The sequence below is a fragment of the Felis catus genome, chromosome F1 (genome assembly GCF_018350175.1).
Source record: "Felis catus isolate Fca126 chromosome F1, F.catus_Fca126_mat1.0, whole genome shotgun sequence".
Classification (NCBI taxonomy): domain Eukaryota; kingdom Metazoa; phylum Chordata; class Mammalia; order Carnivora; family Felidae; genus Felis; species Felis catus.
Window position 1 is genome coordinate 14,844,447 of NC_058384.1, and position 21,574 is coordinate 14,866,020.

At 40.7% G+C, this 21,574-nt stretch overlaps 1 long non-coding RNA gene across 3 annotated transcripts in view; it reads left to right on the forward strand.

The window, feature by feature from the left end:
* LOC123382735 overlaps positions 1–21,574 on the forward strand; it is a 543,574-nt gene that overhangs the window by 65,000 nt on the left and 457,000 nt on the right. For all 3 annotated transcript variants that reach the window (XR_006591612.1, XR_006591610.1, XR_006591611.1), the window contains exon 2: positions 18,600–18,917. This is a non-coding gene — a long non-coding RNA (uncharacterized LOC123382735). The remainder of the gene's footprint in view (positions 1–18,599; positions 18,918–21,574) is intronic.

Here is a 21,574-nt window from a genome sequence, read left to right on the forward strand (position 1 = left end):
CATTAAAAACAGAATTTTCAAATGACAAGGAGCTTTAAGACTTGTGTCAAATGTAAAACAGCCTCAGAGGACAAAGTAAAATTAAAATTTGGCCAAACTTACCAAAATCCTCATCAAGTACATATGTCTATAGGTTTAATTTTCACACCATTAGCTATTGAGCCTAATAGACACACATGTCTTGGTACCATCTTTTTTTTTTTCTTTCCTTGTTTTTAATTAGCAAAGTTTATTTTCAGTACAATTATAAGTTTACAGAAAAATTGAGCAGGAAGCACAGAAAGTTCCTGTATTAACTCCCAACTACATACATACACATACCCAGTTTTCCCTATCATTAATATCTTGCATTGGTGTGATAATATTCATTACAAGTGATGAGCCTTTGCCTTTTTCCAGAATGTCCTGTAGTTGGAATGATAAGTATGTAGCCTTTTCAGACTGGCTTCTTTCACTTAGAAATGTGCATTGAAGGTCATTTCTTTTTATTGCTGAATAATATTCCATTTTATGAATTTACCAAAGTTTGTTTATCCATTCACCTAATGATGGACATCTTGGTTGTTCCCAATTCTTAGCAATTACAAATAAAACTGCTATAAATATTTATGTGCAGGGTTTTGTGTGGACATGATTTCAATTCATTTGGGTAAATACCAAGGAGCACAGTTGCTGGATCATATTGTAAAACTATGTTTAGCTGTCAAGAAACTGCCAAGCTGTCTTCCAAAGTGGCTATATGAGTTTGCATTCCTACCAGCAATGAGTGAGAGTTCCTGTTGCTCCGCATCCTAATTAGCATTTGATGTTGTCAGTGTTTTGGGTTTTTGCCATTCTAATTATTGTGTAGTGGTATCTCATTCTTTTAATTTGTAATTCTCTAATGACATATGATGTCGAGCATCTTTTCATATACTTATTTGCCATCTGTGTATCTTCTTTAGTAGAGTGCTCACAGCTTTTGCCCATTTTTAAGTTTTTTTTTCCTTATTGTTGAAATTTGAAGTCTTTATACATTTTGGGTATAATTCCTTTGGCAAATATTTTCTTCCCATCTGTGCCTTGATTTTTCAGTCTCTTAGGAGATTATCTTTTTAAAAATAGATGTGTTAAACAAATAACCAGTTTTCTTGGTTTCTTGGGAGTGTCCAGTTACAATGTTATGAAAGAGGAAGACAGGGAAATTTCATTTTAGTGAGAAAAGTTAAGTTCTCTTAACTGTGTGAACTTAAAGAGAATTATCACAGGGACCAGGAGGAACAAAAAATTTGAACTATCAAATTTTGTGGATTAAAGTGGACATGAGGTGATTGGTGCCTTTAAAGAAGTAGCCCCATCCTGATCAGACATGTATGTTTTTGTATAGGCCTGGTGTTCATGATTTTTCATCCTGAAACTTCTACCTTGAACATCTTGTACTTCACCCCATTTTTTTTAATATCCTTCTCTTTTAGCTTATTGATCTCCCACTATTTGCATTTCTGTCTGAACCCCTTACACATACTGCCCAGTGTGCAGTATTGAATCATGGGCTCGGGCTTTCCTATCACACGGGTTGGGCCTCAGCTCTCAGCTTCATTATTTACAAATTGTGTGAGTTTAGGAAGTTGTTGAGTTGTTGCAGCCTGTTTCCCTGTGTGCCTACCTCACAGGTTTGTTGAGAAGATTAAATAATATGTGTCTGGCAGTGTCACTCAGCAAATGTGTGTTTTCTTCTCATTCTTTTTATTTTTTCCTGTGTGTTCTTCCTACTTAATATAGCCCATGACTGTTTTTGACTGCCAGTTTTTCTTGTTTGAGTCTCAGTATTTCTCCAAATAGCATTGTGAGCAATAATCTCCTTCCTTCCTCCTGCTGAATTCCTCTCTTTTAAGTGTCCTGTGGTCAGCGCCCATGTGGTTTATTTCTGGTCTCACGGTAAAGCTCCCACATAGACAAAATTAACTGAGGTTATTTCTTGGACCTGTGGTTTCCCTTTATCCTTTGGCTGTTGCTATTTCTAATTTTTCTGCCCTTTTTAGAGGCACTGAATTCAGTTATATCAGTAAGTATTTATGATGAACTGCTGTATCCCTAGCATTGTGACCTATTTGAGAGGCTCACCAAAGTAAAAGATATGAATCTTCCCTTCAAATTGATGGTTCACCTGGAGAGACAAGATGTATACATAAGACAGATCCTGATGTTAGGATGTGACAGAAGGTTAGGTACAGTCAGAAAGTGAGCTGGTGGTTTCATAGGATTCACTGGAATGTCATGCATGTGACCACTTCCTGGGTTTAAACTCCTGGCTCTGACCAAGAGGGATACCTCCTGGCTAACCGATTTCAGAGAAATGAGCACAGGGTTAATAATGAGGGGCAGTGAAGACAGGGAGCAATTCAGTGTGTAAATGGAGCCACTAATTGGGCATCATTGGAGGATTACAGAAATCAGCTGCTTTGAGGAGTTAGGGAGAACCTGACCATGAGACATAGGCTCCTACAACAGGAGCCTTCTTCCTCCCTCGGTTTATTCCTGTCAGTTTACCATTAGTTTTATGGCCATAGACATGTCTAGTAAGAACTGTGATTTGTAGGACTTTTATTATGAAACAAAATTATTAAATTCAGTGTCAGGTTTTGCGACTGTTCTTAATTCAACATTTATTTTTTAAAATACTCTACCTTGGTACAAAGAGGATTTAAGAAAGCTTACAGAGCTTACAAAGTGAAAACAAAAAAAGTAAACAAATAAGACAAATGAGGCATTGGAAAACTCAGGGTGGGGACCTTAAGTGGAGCCAGGAGTGAAGTTAGAACATAAATTTCATTCACTACATTTGTTGGAAATGGGCCAGGCCAGGAATCAATAAGAAAAGTAAACATAATTCTTTACAAAACTTCTAGGATTCCTTAGGTAACAATCAGTCTGTGGGCGGGTGGTGGAAGTACAAAGGCCACAGAAAGCTTTTACCTCAGGGTCTTCATAGATCAAACATTCAGAATTTTAAAACTCGATTTTGACTTTGTAAGAACTTTATTGTGAAAAGTAAGGCAGACAATGCTTCTTAACCAGACACCATTGTGCTCCGTTTCCTTACATCAAAATTATAGTTTCTTTTCTTCTTGAATGTATTCAAGACCCTTCCAAAATTTCTTTGGGATCCACAGGGGAGGAAGGGACCTTGTGACACTCAGAAAGGGAAGATGAAACATGCTGACACTTAGTCACAAAAATGATTCCCTCTCCTCCCTCACTTTCTGTTATGGGCTGAATTGTCTCTCCCTCCCCTCCTCCACCCCCCACCCTAGCCTGTATGTTGAAGTCCTAGCGCCTGACCTCAGAATGTGACTGTATTTGGAGAAAAGCCTTTAAAAAGTTATTAAGTTAAAATGAGGTAATTAGGGTGAGCCCTAATCCAGTAGGGCTGGTTTCCTAGTGAGAGGAGATTAAGAGACAGACACTCATTACATGCACCCACAGAGACGACCACGTAAGGACACAGTGCCAAGGTGGCCATCTGCAAGCTAAAGAGAGAGGCCTGAAAACAAACCAAATCTGCCCAAACCTTGAGCTTGATCTTCTAGACTCCAGAACTCTGAAAAAATAAATTTCTGTTGTGGAAGCCACAAATTTGTTTGTACTTTGTTATGGCAGCCCTGGCAGAAGAATTCACCTTCCAATTGGCCTTATATGCCACTGTAAGAATTACTTTAAGTTCATCTTAATTATATCAATATTCTTTTAGGAAACTACAGGCTTAAACCTCTTATTCTGGTATTCATGATCTTCAAAATTCTGACCCCAATTTGTATTTTCCCACATCACCCACATAACACCTTTAAGCAAAATGCTCAAAATGTTACCCCCTCCCCCCAAGGGTGCTTTGTACGTATGTCTTTGCTTATTCTGTCTGGGATATTGTAATTTCCATCCTTTGTGATCTTACCCATTTTTCAGTGTTCATCTCAAATAATCACTAATCTACAAAATCTTTGGTTATCTTAACTAGTGTTTTTCTTCTTCTGAATTACTCTGACATTTTGTCATTATTTGTTTACAAGTCTTATTCCTCCTGTTTGAAGGTAAGATCCTGGAAGCACAAGCATATTTTTAAACCTACATATAAAATTCCTTGCACAACACCTTTTAAGGAGAAGGTGCTTCATTCATTCATCCATCATCCATATGTTGCTATAAGCCACATATTATATTAATTTGTAGGGTTTATAACAGAGAACAAAAAAATTGTGGTCTCTGTCCCATGGGGCTTATATTCCGGTGGAGGCACAGATAAATGAGTACTCAGTAGAGAATAACATCATGACCTATATCAGAAAGTGTGCTTAGAGAGGGTCTCCTAGGGAAGTGCCATTGAAGCCAAGATATTTAAAGAAGAAATTAGCCCAGTGAAGAGGGATAAGCAAGTGGCAAGCTCCTGTGGCAAGGATGAGTTTGATGTGCTCCAGCTAGTGTACTAAGAACACAGGGAACAAGAGGGGGAGCCACAGGAGGTGAGGTCAGAGAGGAGGATGAGGACTAGGTCCTGCAGGGCCTTGGGAAAGGGTTTACATTTTATTGGGACACCTCCAAAAGAATTTTAAGCAGGGAGGTCATGACGTGTCTTTAAAATCTCTCCTGGGGTGCCTGGGTGACTCAGTCGGTTAAGCATCCAACTCTAGGTTTTGGCTCAGGTCATGATCTCACAGTTCAGCACTGGGCTCTGCACTGACAGTGCGACAGTGCGGAGCTGGCTTGGGATCCTGTCTCCCTCTCTATCTGCCTTTCCCCTGCTTGCTCTTTCTCTCTCATAATAAATAAAAATAAACTTTAAAAAACAAAAGAAATCTCTCTTCTATGAAGAGAGTGAATTGTAGAAGTGAAAGCATGGAGACCCATTACAAGGCTGTTATATCTGAGTTAGAAGTGGTGGGTCATAAGCCAGAGGGTAGCAGCAGAGGAAAAGGGAAGCGCAAGGGGATGTGATGTTTTGGAGACAGAGCTTATCAGTAGATAGGATGTGGGGAAACAGAGAAGGATTAGCTCCGGATTTCTGTTTTCATTAATAATGTTTTTTATCTTTTTAAATTGCAAAGTAATTAATTATTAAATTATTATTGATTGTCTTTTACAACACACACACATACACACACACACACAGTCCACATACATGTGCACACACACACTCTGTAGAAAAAGAAAGGCTCCCAGCTTTGCTAAATTCCATTTTTCAGGGATGATCTCTTTAATAGTTGAATGAATATATATACATCTATCTATCTATCTATCTATCTATCTATCTATCTATATATTTTTTAAGGAGAATGAGGTATGTACATATACACACACATACATATACTTCAGTGCTTGTCTATGTGTGGTGAAAAAGAAAAAGAATGTCATTTGAAACAAAACCAACTATAGCTGTTTTTGCTTTCCCTGGTCATAGCATAAACCCATCTTAGGTAAACAGTGTTTTGCTTAGAAAAATCACTTTGCTGGGTCTTTTTGGTAAGTGTCCTATGGAGAGAGGGGAAAACAAAGGAAGAGGTGAATTACCCTGCATAAGAAAGTGAGAGGACTACCCAGGTAGCCTGGGAGAGAGGTTCAGAATATGAAAGATAGGAGGATATCCATGGAGGAGGCACCCAATAGGGCACCTAAGGAAATCTTTGGCAAGTAGGATGTTACTTGTGGTGGAGGTGGTCAAGGAACTTTAGGTCAGCAAAGACCAATATTTCTATATGTTTCTCAGCTATGCTTACTTCTTTCTATATTTTCATGAAACTTTTTTTTTTTAATTTTAAGTAAGCTCTATGCCCAACATGGGCCTTGAACTCACAACCCTGAGATCGAGAGTCACATGCTCTACTGACTGAGCCAGCCCAGCACCCCTAAATTTTCATTAAACTTCTGTTACACACACACTTTCAAGTTAGCGGGGCTTTAGAGAATAAAAAGAAGATTGGTAATCATTGTGGGCAAGGCAGTGCTAGGAGAGCAGGCCCAAGAATTGAGAGTCAGGCAGTTATGGAAAATCAGGCTGCTGAGTGGGCTAATAGAGTAGACATCATCCATTTAACAGTCCTGTGGTCAAGGAATTTCCTCCATGTGGAACTTGGGTACTTGCACCACTTTATTTGAGTAGTTAAGAAACTTTTACTCCAAAAGGGTGGAATGCTTAGGGATATCCAAGCACCAGAATCTGAATGTGTGTGTGTGTGTGTGTGTGTGTGTGTGTGTGTGTGTGTGTGTACGTGCGCACATGTGGATACATATGCCATTTGTGAAATATGTTCAGCTGTGGATACAGCTATCTACAGGTAAGGTATCTGGAGATATAGGAGAAGGCTAGATGTATATCTGTATCTGTCTATCTGATCTAATGTATCCTCTATCATCTGACATTTATTTAATCTGTCATCTCTCTGTCATCTATCATCTATCTGTCAGTCTATCTCTGTAGCTGAACATGCTTCTGGAACATTCCTTGCTAAATTTCTAAAGACAGAATAAAATTCTTATGAGAAATTTTGGGGCCGTGAGTCATAGTTCTTACATTATTTAAAGTGCATCAGCATCCCTGACAAGGTACAGCAATGCTGGGAGGAGGGCAGGAACCGCTAAAATTTCAGGGTCTTGTATGCCCCTAGAATAAGAGTTGGCAAAATTGTTGAATGACTTTTGAATTTAGGTTTTTTGATTATAACAAATTCAGCATTTAATTATTCTGTATTTGAAAGGTCACTAGAAACCAAGAGTTTAAAAAAAATAGTGTTGAAACTGGAAAAAAAAGTTTAATCAATTTCCATTCAAACCAAGATCCCTTCTTGCATTTTTTCCCTTTGGGGAGGTTATGGGGTAGAGAGAGGTTGTGGGGAACAAGACGGTTATTGTTTTTGTGAAACTCTTTGGTTTTGACTCTGACCTTTATCTTATAATAGAAAGGAGAGTGTTCTGTATTAAATGGAAGAAACCTGTGGTAAGGGGGTACAGAAACTGTAATTGGGGAAGCTAAGATATAGCCTCACAGAGACCCCGTATTGTCTAGGGAGAATCACTTATTAGCAATGTATAAACTGTCAACTCTGAATAGGATAATAATAGTGACGGGCAGTTGAATCCCAGAGATCAGTAATTCAGGGATATTCATAAGTCTGAGAAGTCTATTTATTTTGCGAGCCTTGATCAATACCACTCTCTCTCCTCCCCGCTGTATCTATAACTTCTCTTGCTTCCCATTTGGTTCAGGAAAACACTGGCATATTCAGACGCCTTCAGGAAAAACCAAAAACCAAACCAAAACAAAACAAAACAAAAGCCCTTAGGGGTACTCAGGTTCATCCATAGCCACATAATTCCAAACATGCCTATTTCCAGAAGACCCACATCTTATGAAAAGGGGAGGAATAAAGGAAGACATGGGAAAAGTTTTAGGTCAAGTTCACCCGTTAGTATTCCCCGGGTTTATAATATGCATAAATTATAAAAGTGAGGTTCTCTTCTTGGTTCTGCAGTTGACCTTGGGAAATTTCTGAAGAACCTAGGTGTTTTTTGCAATAAAGTACCTAGGGGCTTTGTGAGGACTAAATTACTTTAAAGCTTTTCTGGTCTATTAATATATATTTATTGCTTTCACCCTTTATAGTTTATTTTTCTAGGTTAAGTACTAGCATGCTGATACAATGTGATTACTTCAGCTTGGTTTTCCTGAGGATGCTTATTTTGTTTGCAGTTATATTTGTCACCCTCCAGGGAGCAACACAGAAAACATAGTTGCTTTGGGATAACAGATTCTTCACAAAAGCAATGATCTGGCAGCTTGTCAGAAGGGAAAACCAAAAACCAGATGAACAATCTGTTTTTCCCTTTCCTTCAAGCTCAATGAAAAGAATCCAGAATTAGGTGCTACCCCTAATACCAGCTGGGGAATTCCTTGGTTCTTTCCAATAATTATGGTTTACCAAGAACTGTTCTTCGTGCTATAATTTAGAGCATCTGTAACACTGCACTTGCTCAAGAAGTTGCCAGCTCACTGGCTTGTGTGCCTACCAAATTTAGGCAAGAGTAATACAGAACTAGAGAGCTCTTTTACGACAGGGATTGTCCCTTATTCACCTGTTCATCCCCAGGGCTTAGTACTATGCCTGGTACAATGTAAAGGAATACTATTTACCTGTGGTGCCAGAAGGATCACTTCTGTTAATCTCAGGAGAATGTTACTCGAGTGCATTCTGGCCTAGTCTTAGAGAACATTTCCCTGGTTCTGTGGTAAAGAATGCTGTGAATTAAAATACCAGGCCTTCTTTGGAGATTGATTCAGAGCTGGGGCAGAAAATCTGCAGTGGCAGGGGAAAGGAAGTAGGAGTCAATGGCAAAGCTTGCTGCTGTCTGTTAGGTCTGGTGGGAGCAAGGGCCCACTGCCAAGTGGTCTCGTGTTGAACAGAGTTAACAACTGAGAATAGAGCCCACAGTGAGAGAGGCTGGAATCCATTCAGTGGAGCAGGAGACCCTGGGATACCAGAAAAAGGATAAGATTTGGGGGCTTGGAGCCCATGTTAGTAAAGTTCAGGGACTGAGGAGATCAAGGACATTGTAACTGCTACCCAGCATGGGCAGAGGGGAGCCTGGGTTAAACCAGATGAGCACGATAATCACAGACCCCTTGGGTCAAACAGTTGATCTGATGAACAGACTGTGAGATAGTGGTCAGCTTTTGTTTTTTAACAAGTTCATGATTCCACCCTTTTAGTGAGAGCAAATAATTTGATAGTTCCCGAGGGAAAATTAGGCTTTTTGAGCAGAGATGCCATTTTCCCATGAGGGAGGTTTGTTTGAGCGAGTGTGTTCTCTATATGAAAGGCGTCTGTAGATTAGATCAGATGTGCAGTTGGGGTTTGCGTAGGGGCAACCCACAGGTGAGAGGTACCTCTCTTAGGTTTGTGTGTGAGTGGGCTGAGACAGTGGGGGAGGTCGCAAGGAGCCCAGTGGGCTTCAGAATGTCAGTTCTGGTCCTGTTGTTTGAGTGGTTGGTTGGCTGGCGGCCCACCTGCTGCTCCTCTGTCTCTAGGGAAGCTCCACATTCAGCCTTTGAAAATGTTCTCACATGTAGATCCTGTTTATGTAAGAAGTTGATCAAACACCCCCACAGTTGCACAGTACTTTAATTACGTACTGGAAGGGTATCCTTCCACCTCCACCCATGACTCAATACACAGAGCAGAAATTATGCTCTGTTCTCTGGGCCCTGAATTTCCTGAGTGGAATCACCTCACACAGAGCTGTCCATTTCTCAGTGGGTGGTGCTCTGGCCAGGTGGTCTGTCTGTCTCAGCCTGCTATGGGGCCAGGGATTATTGATTAAAAGTAAAAGTAATTTAAATGCATTGCTTATTTTTCTTCATGTTAGATTTCTTCCATTCTGAAGCTCTCCTTCCTGTCCTCTATTCATAACTGTCTTTCTCTTCAGTTAATGAGAATGAATTGCTCAACAAACATTATTTAAACATGAGACATCTCTGCTTTTTTAATTATTTGCTTGAACTGCTACCTATTTTATTGGCAAGAAGACCAAGATTTCTCTTTTAAAGCTTTCCTTCTTAAGTTCTCTAGGAGCTTCAGGGTTTACTTGGTGCAAAGGACTCATCCTGTTTCCAGTGCTAGCTATGGAGAGGACTGGGGTCTGGTCAGTCTCTTGCCCACCACCGCTCAGGATTGCTGCTGAAAACCAGCCCTGCACATGGCTTTAGCAGTGCTTGTCCACTGTAGCAGTGATGCTCTTGGTGTTCCAGACTCCCACTTTTCAGCAACACTTCTTCATCTACACTTGGTCGCTATGGATATGGCTTCAGCACAGAGCTCTTCTGGCTCACATACACAAACATCCCAGGGCACAAGCTGACCCACATTGACAGGTTTGGTTGGGTTCCAATAACTGTTACCTACCTCAATGACCAGAGTCAACATTCTCCATCTTTCCTGATGATCTTACCACCCAAGTGTCACACAATCTTTCAAAGTCACTTAAAATCCAATGTCTTTTGGACCCTTCTCCTATAAAAATAACTCCTTTATTATGGCAGAAGAAGTTGTAACTGTTCATAAAATCATTCTGTTTTTCTCCTTGTCACATAGGAGGACTTCATCTTCCAGCTTCCTTGTGTGTGGGTGGGACCTGTGATGAGATCTAATAGAGAACTTGGGCCTATGTGCCACACCTTCGTTCCTAGGCCATAACACCTTTCTTGTGAGATCTTCTGTGTGTTCTTTCCCTGTATCTGTGTGACTGGAAAGGATTCCAAGACCGTAGAGCCACAAGTTAGAGACAGCCTGAGCCCTGAGCTACCACTTAGAGGAGAGCCATCTGGGAGAGCAGCCAGCCTGCACTGGAGCATGAGAAATAATGGTTTAGGGGCAGCTGGGTGGCTCAGTCGGCTAAGTTTCCCACTTGTGATTTTGGCTCAGGTCGTGAGTCCAGCGTTGGGGTTCTGTGTTGACAGCACGGCAGCCCAACAGCACGGAACCTGCTTGGGATTCTCTCCATCTCTCTCTGCCCCTCCCCCACTCACACCTTTTCTCTCTCTCTCTCTCTCAAAATAAATAAATAATCTTAAAAAAAAGGAAGAAAGAAGTTTTTATTTTGTGAGTTCTTGAGATTTGGTTGGGAGGGCATCTATCTGTTATTGTAGAAGAGCCTATCCTCCCTTAACTAATAACATACACACACACACACACACGTACACATACACAATGGAGTATTACTCGGCAATCAAAAAGAATGAAATCTTGCCATTTGCAACTACATGGATGGAACTAAAGGGTATTAACGCTAAGTGAAGTTAGTCAAAGAAAGACAAATATCATATGACTTCAATCATACAAAACAGATGAACACAAGGGGAGGGAAGCAAAGTTAATGTAAAAATAAGGAGGGGGACAAAACAGACTCTTAAATAGGAAGAACAAACAGAGGGTTGCTGGAGGGGTTGTGGGAGGGGGGATGGGCTAAATGGGTCAGGGACATTAAGGAACCTACTCCTGAAATCATTGTTGCACTATATTCCAACTAACTTGGATGTAAATTAAAAAAATAAAAAAGTTGTGTAAAAGGATACTCAGCCACCCTCTGCTCCTTCCCTAGTCAGCTTCTCTGTTTGTTAGCCCCATCATGTAATAACCTTCTTGGGCTGTGTTAGTTTTCTGTTGTTGCTGTAACAAATTGCTACAAATTCAGCACTTAAAACCATACTCATTTGTTATCTCATGCTTGGGTAGCTCAGAGGTCCAGTCACGGCATCCCAGACTGCTTGGAGTCTTAACCAGGGCTGATGAAACCAGGGCCTTGGCCTGTATCTGAAGACTCTGGACCCAAGCCTGTTTGCAGGCTCATTCAGGATTTTGGCCTAATTTACTTGCATGGGGTTTTTGGACTGAGGTATCTGTTTCCTTGTTGGCACTTGGTCAGAGGTGGTTTTAGTTTCTGGAGGCCACCTGAACTTCCTGATTAATGGTCCCCTTTCTCCATCTTCAGAGTTTTTCCCACACTTCACATCTCTCTGACTTTCCCCTTCTGCCTCATCTCCCTCTGCTTACCTCTTCTGCCACATCTCTGTGACTCTTCTGCCTTCACTCCTGCTTTTAAGGGCTTCTGTGATTACATTGGGCCTTCCCAGGTAATCCAGGAAATTCTTCCTATGTTAAGGTCAGCTGATTAGTAACCTTAGTTTCATCTGCAAAATCTCTTCACAGCAATACATAGATTAGTTAGTGTTGAATAGCCAAGGGATGGGAACCTTGTGGGGGTTCTTTAGAATTCTCTAGAATTCTGCCTACCATGTGGGTTTTATCTGTGCACCAGATAATTATTTGGAAAATTAGCCTAAACCTTTTCATCTCCTAAAGGCTAGTAGGTATGCCGTTATAAACATCTGCTGTCCAGATGAGAAAACTGTATAAACAAGACAAGTCCTGGGAACAGCAGTTTCCCCAACTGGACCTTAAAGCTGGGGACAGAACTTTATACTCTGTTCTTCCAGGCACCCCACAACTTGTGCCCAGTAGATGGGCCATAGATGGTTACTGCTCTTGCTGCTGCTATTCCTATTGTGGCTATGGCTGCTGAGGAAAAAAATAGGCCTGAGTCTGTGTAAGTTCTGAGAAAATTCAAAGGGCCTGTGATACATACACTATGTGTAACAGAGTCTTTTATTAGTTAGGTCCATATCACCTAACTAATAGAAATGGTTTTCCAGGATGGATTCCCAACGTTTTCAGCCATCAGCCTCAGCCTATCATGCAACCTCAGCTTTGCTGAGGAATAGGATGAATCTGTTTGCATGTTATTTACTAGTAAGAAACCTGAAAGTGTGATGATTTCTGAAATTAATAACAGAAAATTTAGGTGGATTCTAGAGGAAGACTCTTTTCTTCCCCACTCCATATTCCTCTGTGGCCCATATGGAAAGGAAGTCCCATCAACTTTTCTTCTATCCTTTCTGGGAAGTACCTGAGGGGTGGTTTCTGTGTGCCTTTCTATTTCTTACATGTTCTCTCCAAAGAAACAGGAGTAACTAATCTCATGGGTAAGAGTCTGCTGCCCTCTGGGCTGAGTCCAGTGTCTTAGAAGTTAAGATTTGCTTTATAAGCAGGAAATAGACTTCATACTTTCTCTCCTGCACGGACTACGACATGGGAAGGTAAGGCAGCATGCTCCTTCCTCTTCTTACTTTTGTGCAAGAGTTGCAGCTGGGTGAGGGCTGGAGCTTTCTTTCTGGATCTGGCCCCGCCTATTTCTCTGACCTCATATCCTGTCACTTTTTCCTTCTGTCCTTCTTTTTTCCTTTCTTCCCTAGAATGTGCTAGGCGGGTCCCTGTCCCTGGGCATTTGTCCTTGCCAACACATTTCTCTGTCTTATTTCCTTCAAAGCACTTTTCACCATCTAAAATTTTCTTTAAAAAATTGGTTTCCGTGACATACTGGCTTGCTAGGGCTGCCAAAACACAGTGCCAGAGATTGGGTGACTTAAACAACAGAAATTTATTTTCTCACAATTCTGGAGGCTAGAAGCCCAAGGTCAAAGTGTCTCAGTAGTGTTGGTTTCTTCTGAGGCCTCTCTCCTTGACTTGTAGATAGCCATCTTTTCCATGTGTCTTCACATGGTCTCCTCTCTGTACATGTGTGTCCTGATCTCTTTTCTTTTCTTTTTTAATGTTTATTTGAGAGAGAGAGAGAGCAAGTGGGGGTGAGGCAGAGAGAGAGGGGGCAGAAGATCTAAAGCAGGCTCTGTGTTGACAGCAGAGAGTCCAGTGCAGGGCTCGAACCCACAAACCGTGAGATCATTACCTGAGCTGAAGTCAGATGCTCAACCAACTGAGCCACCCAGGTGCCCCTAATCTCTTTTCTTATAAGGATACCAGTCAGATTAGGGCCCATGCTATTGACTTCATTTTCACTGAATTACCTCCTTAAAGGGTCTATCTCCAAATACAGTCATGTTCTGAGATATTGGGGATTAAGACTTCCACATATGAATTTTGTGGGGAGACACATTCAGGCTATAACACGTGTATATGGTTTATCTTCTCCCTACAAATGTAAGTCTCATGGTAGAAGGGATCTTATCTGTTTGATGCTATATCCAAAGCACTTAGACTGGTACATGGTGTATAGTTAGTACTCAATAAATACGTGATCGGTAAATGAAGAAACTTGGGTAGTTTAGGTATATAGCTTAGATAGTTTAGTTAGGTACTTATGGTATTTATATAGTTTGGATAACTGTAGGATTTGTGACTGATAATATGTGGAGGGAAGGCGGGAAAAAATCTTGGGTGATTTCTAGCTTAAATGATTGAATGGATAGTGGTCTTCCTCAGCATGATAGGAAACACAAAAAAAGGATCAGCATTTCAAGAAAAAGCTTTGGACATGTTGAGTTAGAGATATTTGGAATATATTTAAGTGGGAAAGTTAACAAGATCTTAGATATATGGTCTGAAATGCAGTGGAGTGATCTTGGCCAAACACATGGATTTAGGAATCAGTAGTTCATAGCAAGTAGTAAAATAAGGATGGCAAATGAGGTTATTAAAAAAACGCTCAGAGGAAGAGATCTAATATAGAGGCAAGCAAAATACTAATGTTTAAAGGTCGGATAGAAAAAGCAAAGTTTGAGAAGTGGAAGGATATAGTAGGAGAGCAAAAAGTGAGGTATCAGAATTAAAGGAGGAAAAATGTCAAAACAAATGATCAGTTATGTCAAAGGATAAGGAGGAGTGTTTCTCTGGGACTATTCCAAGGAATAATCCTCCCATGAAATACTATTTGCAAAATTATTTTGTGGTCAGCCAAGCTGAGAAATGCTGAAATCTACATACTTCTCTTGCAGAATCACAAAAAAATATGTACATATTAGTGTTTCTCAGAAGTCTTGCTGCAAAGAAACCCATACATTTTAATTTCTAAAGTAAACTTCCCTCAGCTAATTTGACCATGAATCTCCCCTTTCCTCTTACATAACTACTATTAATAATAGCACACAGAACTGGGGTCTTTGGGAAACACTCTTTGGGAAACAGTGCAATAGCGTAATCAGTTAGGTAAACATTGAAATATTCCTTTGTATGTGATAATTAGGGGGTTTTGTGGACCTTGCTGGAGTTGTTTCTGTAGAGTGGTGGGGCCTGAAGGGTTGGAATTGGAGCAGTATCTTGGATGGATGGATGGTGTTTTAAGGTCAGATATGTATGCTTTGAAAGGGAAGGATGTGACCAAGTTTTAATAGACAATAGAGAGATTGAGGAATAGTAGCAAGAGGAGTTGAATAATCAACAGAACAAGATCTACAAGGAAATGGGAGAAACTGAGAAACAGGAGAAAGTTCTCCCCTTTCCCAGAGACTGGAGGAAAGGAAAGGAGAGGATGCAGTTTAGATGTAGGATAAGGAGATTGAGAAAGCCAATGATAGCCTCAGTTCCTCAGATAAGGACATGTGCTCAGTTGTCTTTGGTACTGAAACAAAAGATGCTTTACTCCAAATCCCCCTCCCTGAAAACGCTCATGTCTGATCTTGCTCACATAAAAGCCCTTTCCATATGTTACCATTATTACCACTGTGGTCAGGGAGTCCCTTCTACTTGGGACTCCTATGTAGACATCATTGTCTTATGCCTTTAATCATCTGGTTTCCTTCAGGTCTCTGCCTCTGGGACTGAGACTTATCTTATGAATTTCTGTCTCCCCATTACCTTTCACAAAGTGGGGTGCTGTAAACATTGTGGGATAGTTAGTGGGTCACAGGTAGCATCGCAGTTTGCCCACAATTGTGAATTCAGTGAATTGCATTATTATAGCTTGAAGAATCTTAGTACTTGGGCATAGTTACACAATTGAGGTTTCTTTTTTTCCACAATTGAGGTTTTTTACTTTTAGTGGTAAGTCGTATATTTAAAATTCTCCAGATGTGACTTCTCTCCATCCAGGTATCATTTTCCATGCCCAGTTCACTTGATTTCATCTCTGCTTTCTTTGCCTGATTGTCTCGAAGTGTGTCATCTTTGTAGTACTACATTTAAAGCATTTATTAGAGTGAAATCCATATAACTAAAGTTTAGTAAATGAATAATTATGATAGATTCAACCCCCAACCAAGGAGAGCTTCATTATCAAGGATGCAAAGTTCTATATTTATTAATTACGTAGGTACTGTTCTAATTCTTGACCTTCTCATTTTCTTTCACATATCTTTTTTCTTATTAACTATTTAGTGTTCCCTACCTTACTTTTTTTCACCACCAAATAAATCTCTCTCTCACCCTCTCTCTTTTAGAGAGAGGGGGAGGGAAGAGAGGGGAAGAGAGAGAGAGAGAATCTCAAGCAGGCTCAGTGGAGCCTGATGTGGGGCTCAATCTCACGACCCTGGGATCATGACCTGAGCCAAAATCAAGAACCAGATGTTCAACCAACTGAGCCACCCAGGCGCCCCTCACCATGAAATCTCTTATTTATACCTATGTATTTAGTATCTGCTGAATATACATATTTATACTTTGACTTTTTTCCTCCCTAGTATTATTCTTATCTCTCATCTTTTTTTAATTTTAAGCTGTTAAAAGTCCAAAATAATATCCTTATATTCATTTCTCCTCCAGCCATCAATCGCCAACTAGAAGCCCGAGAGCCATCTTTTTTTTTTTCCATATATTTAACAAATATATATTTGTTGGGCACTTACTATGCACCAGCTACTGTTCCAGGCACTGAAGATACAAACGTGGTAAATAAAAATATCACTGTCTTTATGAAGCTCATAGTGAAGGACTCAGGCAATGAATAAGTAAAGATCAGGTGATTAATAAACTTACAAACCTTGGTTTCTTAAATGGGTCATCAGACAGTAAAAAAGAAACTTGTAGGAAATGTGTGGCTTAGGCTGAACGAGCAGAAACTATTCCACGAGCAATTTTGGGCAAGCTGTATCTAAAATGCCAGACTAAAGAGATGAAGGAAGTTTAACAGGTCATATAATAGATCAAGTCTGTCAGGATTCATAATGGGAAGACCCAAAATGTAGTTAATCAGACCATGTGTAGATGACAGTGAATAGCTTTCAGAGTTGCAACTGCTTTTGGTTAATTCTATCATTACTGTCTGAAAGCAGCCCTACTAAAGAGTTATTGTTGATAACTGTCTAAGGGATCTGAGTCTATGCTTTCTCAAGGTAGCAGTAGCAGGGGAAGGCATGTATGAGGCATACTTTATGATTTGGATTTTCTGTTTGGATTATTAAACAGGTAGGTAGTTGTCATGGCATAGATGAAAGAAGTTCTCTCTCTAATGGATGCCAGAACCTTACTCCATTTTAGGAGAACAAATCTACTGGGAAAATAATTGGTTTAGTTATGGAGAGGTTGATTTTTTGGTGTCTGTGAAATCTTCAGTGAGGAAGGGTCTGTTAGTTTAATGTATCAACCTTTAAGGAAAGTATCTGGGCTAGAGACAAGATTTGATACTATATGACCCAGTAGGAATGGATGAGGTTCCTTAGGAATGGTGTGCTGCATTTTTTAATATTTAGAGCAGAGTGCCAACTAGGGAAGGAAGTGGGACCAAAAGGGCTAATTGGGAGAAGGTGGAGAGGGTCATTGGATTGATGGATCTGGTTCAGATAAAAAGCACGTGTAGGGAAGGTAACTGAGTGAGAGAAATGCAAGAGTAAAAGGCGTTCAGAGAGTGGGGTGGCTGAATTCAGTCTTTTAAATCTGGAGTGATTCTGAGTGACACATTTGTTGATGTGCTAGGGGGTGACTGAAAGTGTGGGAAAGATTGTTAGGGAAGATGCAAGGGAGAAGAAGCACAGAACAGTGATAATGATGAAGATATAGAAATTAAATCATGGAGGCAAGAGAGGATGCCATAAATGCAAGTATGGGGAAGACGAGTTGGCCCCAGCTGCCCTCTGGAGATATAACTGTGGGGTAAAGGAGCTTGGGTTCCTCTAGAGTCAATCACAGCTTGGGACAGGTTGCATTTTTGATGGAATATGAGTTGTTCAGGATGTAGCAACTCAGATTTCTGTGGGCCTCTCCATTGCATTGGTTCTTGGGTCAGAGTTACTGGGTATGTGAACTTACACTAAAGCTATTAGGTGGAGATCCTTGTTAGACATAAGGTGTCTGTACTACAGGAGTAGTACCCAGTGACATTTCAAGGAATCCATTCTGGTTATTAGCCATGAATCCCTTCAAGTGTAGCATCCATCCTATGGGGTTTTCTGCAAGCCCAGACTAGAGGAGGGAAACAAGGCTACATCTAACTCATTTCTGAGCGCCCTAAGGAGTGAATGGAGACAAGGAGTTGGAGATGGAGAATGGGAACTATTTGGGGCATCATGTGTTAAGCTGAAGAATTAAGCAGAGAGTGAATGAATACCAGAAACAAAGTCAGACTTGGGTGAGGGGCAGAAGTCACTTCCAAAATCACTAACCCAACGTGGTAAAATGAGAGGATTAGCAAGTCATATGTATTCCAGACATAAGAGAGAATGGGTTGGATATGGAGTGGGTGAAAAATGAAGTCTAGTTATTAGGGTGAAAGAAAAAGGAGTCTGGTTATATGCTATACAGTAGATGGTTGGTGTGCTTTAACATCCAGCCTCCTTATTTTGCAGAAGCAATACAATTAAAAAATAAACCAGAAAATTGCTGCATTGGAGAATTTACTCTTAGCAGGACATAACCAGCAAGGTGATCTTGAATAATCTTTTAAAGTATATGGCACTCTATCTTCTCATCTGTAAAAATTAAGCAATTGGATCAGATGATCTCTGAAGTTTCTGGTAGCTCTGTGATTCTACAGCCTTTATTCTTCCCTCATTCACATCCCTGCTATCCTCGCCCAATCTCCAGCATCCCCTTTTGGGTCCCAAATTATACTGAAGGGATCCACTGCTTTCCTGCAGGGCCAGGCCCGCACTTTTGTCTCTCTCTAACATTTAAGATTGAAGTAATAGCATACATTTGGAGATAACTCACATCCTGATAGAATTCAGCAAATGATCCAACTTCTCTAAAAAGGAGCATGACTGTATTGTTTGTATTTTGTTTTTGTTTTGTTACCAGGCAGTCCATGTGAACTCCATTGAAATATGGTGTGTCAAATGAGTATTGTGCCTCAGCACATCAGCAGAGTGAGCAGTGTGATGGCTGCTTTGGTCAGTGGAGGAAGTTGAAACGAAGACAGAGTGAAGATGGAGAAACAAGATGGAAGTGGTAGAGAGAACCAAGAGAGAAGGCTAAGGTGGCTCTGAGAAGGAATAGAGAACTTTTCTTCTTGTTAAGGGCAGCAGAGGGAAGAATCCAGCTGACAACTCACTATTCACAGCCATCTGGCTCCAGGAACAACAGATTGATGTGTATGTGCCCAACTCTTTCAAAATGGTGAGCTTCGTGAACATTCTTGTTTATCTGGTGTGGACACTGAGTATCCAGCAAATGTACTCTGTGAGCATTTCTTGGTGGAAGCAGGTCTATTCAAGTGAGGTATTCCAACATAGTCTTTGAGAAGAGGGGGGGGTACCTGAGGACTCTATGTTTTTATTCGAGAAGCTGACAGGAGGATTTGGATGAGGTATTGAAAGTTGCTTTCTTTGTTTTACTTTTGAAATATGAGGGCTGACTGGGACGAGGCAAACTGCTTTCTTCTCATTTCTTTTTTTTTTTTTTAACCACACTTTCAGCATGTGTTAGCAGGCTGCTTTTCTTTCATTGACTGGCTTTGATGTAGGAATAATGTCCCATAGGAAGAGGAAGCAAGCAGATCGATAAGCAATCTTAAAACATTACTTAAGGCCTGATGTCTCTTTTTAATTAAAAAAAATATTTTTTTGAGAGAGAGAGAGAGCACAAGCAGGGGAGAGGGGCAGGGAGAGAGAGGGAATCTTATTGAAGCCCCACACTTAGCATGGAGCTAGACACGGGGCTCAATCCCACAACCTTGGGATCATGACCTGAGCTGAAATCAAGAGTTGAGTGCTTAACTGACTGAGCCACCCAGACGCTACAGACCTGATATCTCTTAGTAGTCATCTTTTTTTTTTATTTAAAAAAATTTTTTTTAACGTTTATTTATTTTTAAGACAGAGAGAGACAGAGCATGAACGGGGGAGGGTCAGAGAGAGGGAGACACAGAATCTGAAACAGGCTCCAGGCTCTGAGCTGTCAGCACAGAGCCCGACGCGGGGCTCGAACTCCCAGATTGTGAGATCATGACCTGAGCCGAAGTCGGCCGCTTAACCGACTGAGCCACCCAGGCGCCCCTTAGTAGTCATCCTATACTAGATATTTCTCTATGGGGCACACACACATCCAACCCTTCCTCCATTCAGTACCTGGTGGTAACTCACTCCATGTAAGAAGATTATGGATTTGCTCCCTCTCTTCCCTTTACCCCATTCCCTTCCTTCTAATAAGCTGAATTTGGGTGTGAGAGTAGTCAGAGGGAGTCTAGCTTCACCCTAATTTGCCACCTCTAAATCACACCTTACAAATGAAAAAAATTCACATCCTGAATTTATACTTGTAGCAACAAATAGCTTTCACTGCTACCTTTTTCTTAATTAAAAAAAATTTTTTTTAATGTTTATTCACTTTTGAGAGACAGAGAGAGAGCGAGCACGTGTGAGGGAGGGGCCAAGAGAGAGGGAAACACAGAATCCGAAGCATGCTCCAAGCCTGATGTGGGGCTCCAACCCACAAACCATGAGATCATGACCTGAGCCGAAGTCGGACGCCCAACCAGCTGAGCCACCCAGGCTCCCCTCACTGCTACCTTTATATGCTCCATGGAAGCAGACACAATCTCAGAGGTCCCTTGTGACTCTAAAATTCTTAGAGTCTGTGACTCTTGGGATTTTTAACAGGAAGTGGCTATGGAAGTGAAGTGACTCAGAAGTGGCCATAATATACAGACAAATCTGAGAAATGATGCCATGTTGACATAACAGTCCTCGAAGGTGTGATAATGCAGTAAAGAGACGGTTTTGGAGTGTAGCTTGAGTTGGATCTTTCAGAATCTTGTATCTCCTCTCCAATTTTATTTTTTTATGTCTATTTGGCACTGTGTCTAAGAAATCATTAATATTCAGTAATGCTTTCTATCATTAAAAATAATCAGAAAAGGGACACCTGGGTGGCTCAGTCAGTTAAGTATCTGACTTTGGCTCAGGTCATGATCTCATGGTTCATGAGTTCAAACCCCGCGTCGGGCTCTGTGCTGACAGTTCAGAGCCTGGAGACTGCTTCCGATTCTGTGTCTCCTTCTCTCTCTGCCCCTCCCCTCCTCGCACTCGCGCTCTCTCTCTCTCTCTCTTTCAAAAATAAACATTAAAAAATGTAAAAAAAAAAAAAGCCAGAATAAAACCATTTTTTTTTTCATATGGAAATACTTAAAGAAATGGAAGGACTTAGGGACAATTATACCGTAAATGATTCTCAGTCAAGTTTGGCTACTTGACAGCATATCAAAGAAGGCTTCAGAGAGCTTCATTTAACTTCCATGTGTACCCATCAGAGGGTGGGAAGAATTTCTTAATTCTAGGTAAATTCGTTACAGGTCTACAAGTATATGATGATCTAAATTGCATGTTGTGTAAATACTTTTCCATTTAAGAATTGATACCATTCATGATGGGTACACCAGGTTAGAAGTGAAGAGATCTGGAATTTGAGGCAGTCAGAGAGATAGAAACTACTCAGGTATCTAGAACTATCATGAAGAAAGTTTTTAAGAAAATTGCGTGTTAACTTTAATTCAACTGCTTAGAAACCATTACTGTTCTCAAACTTCAAAGAAATCCCTTCTTCTGTTTTTCTTCCCACCCCACTCTTTTTCTTCCCTTTCCTTGTGTCTGTACCTAAAATTGTTCAGTGACGACTTGGGCAATAATCTGTTTGCATCTTCCTGGGCACAAAAGAATCATGTCCTCATGTGTGGAAGCCAGTCCTGGTGCAGTGGGAAGGGATTTCATATTGGGTCTCAGATCCTGAGGAAGTCCCAGATTTGCCTCTTACTGGCTGTGTGACTTTAAGTGAATAAT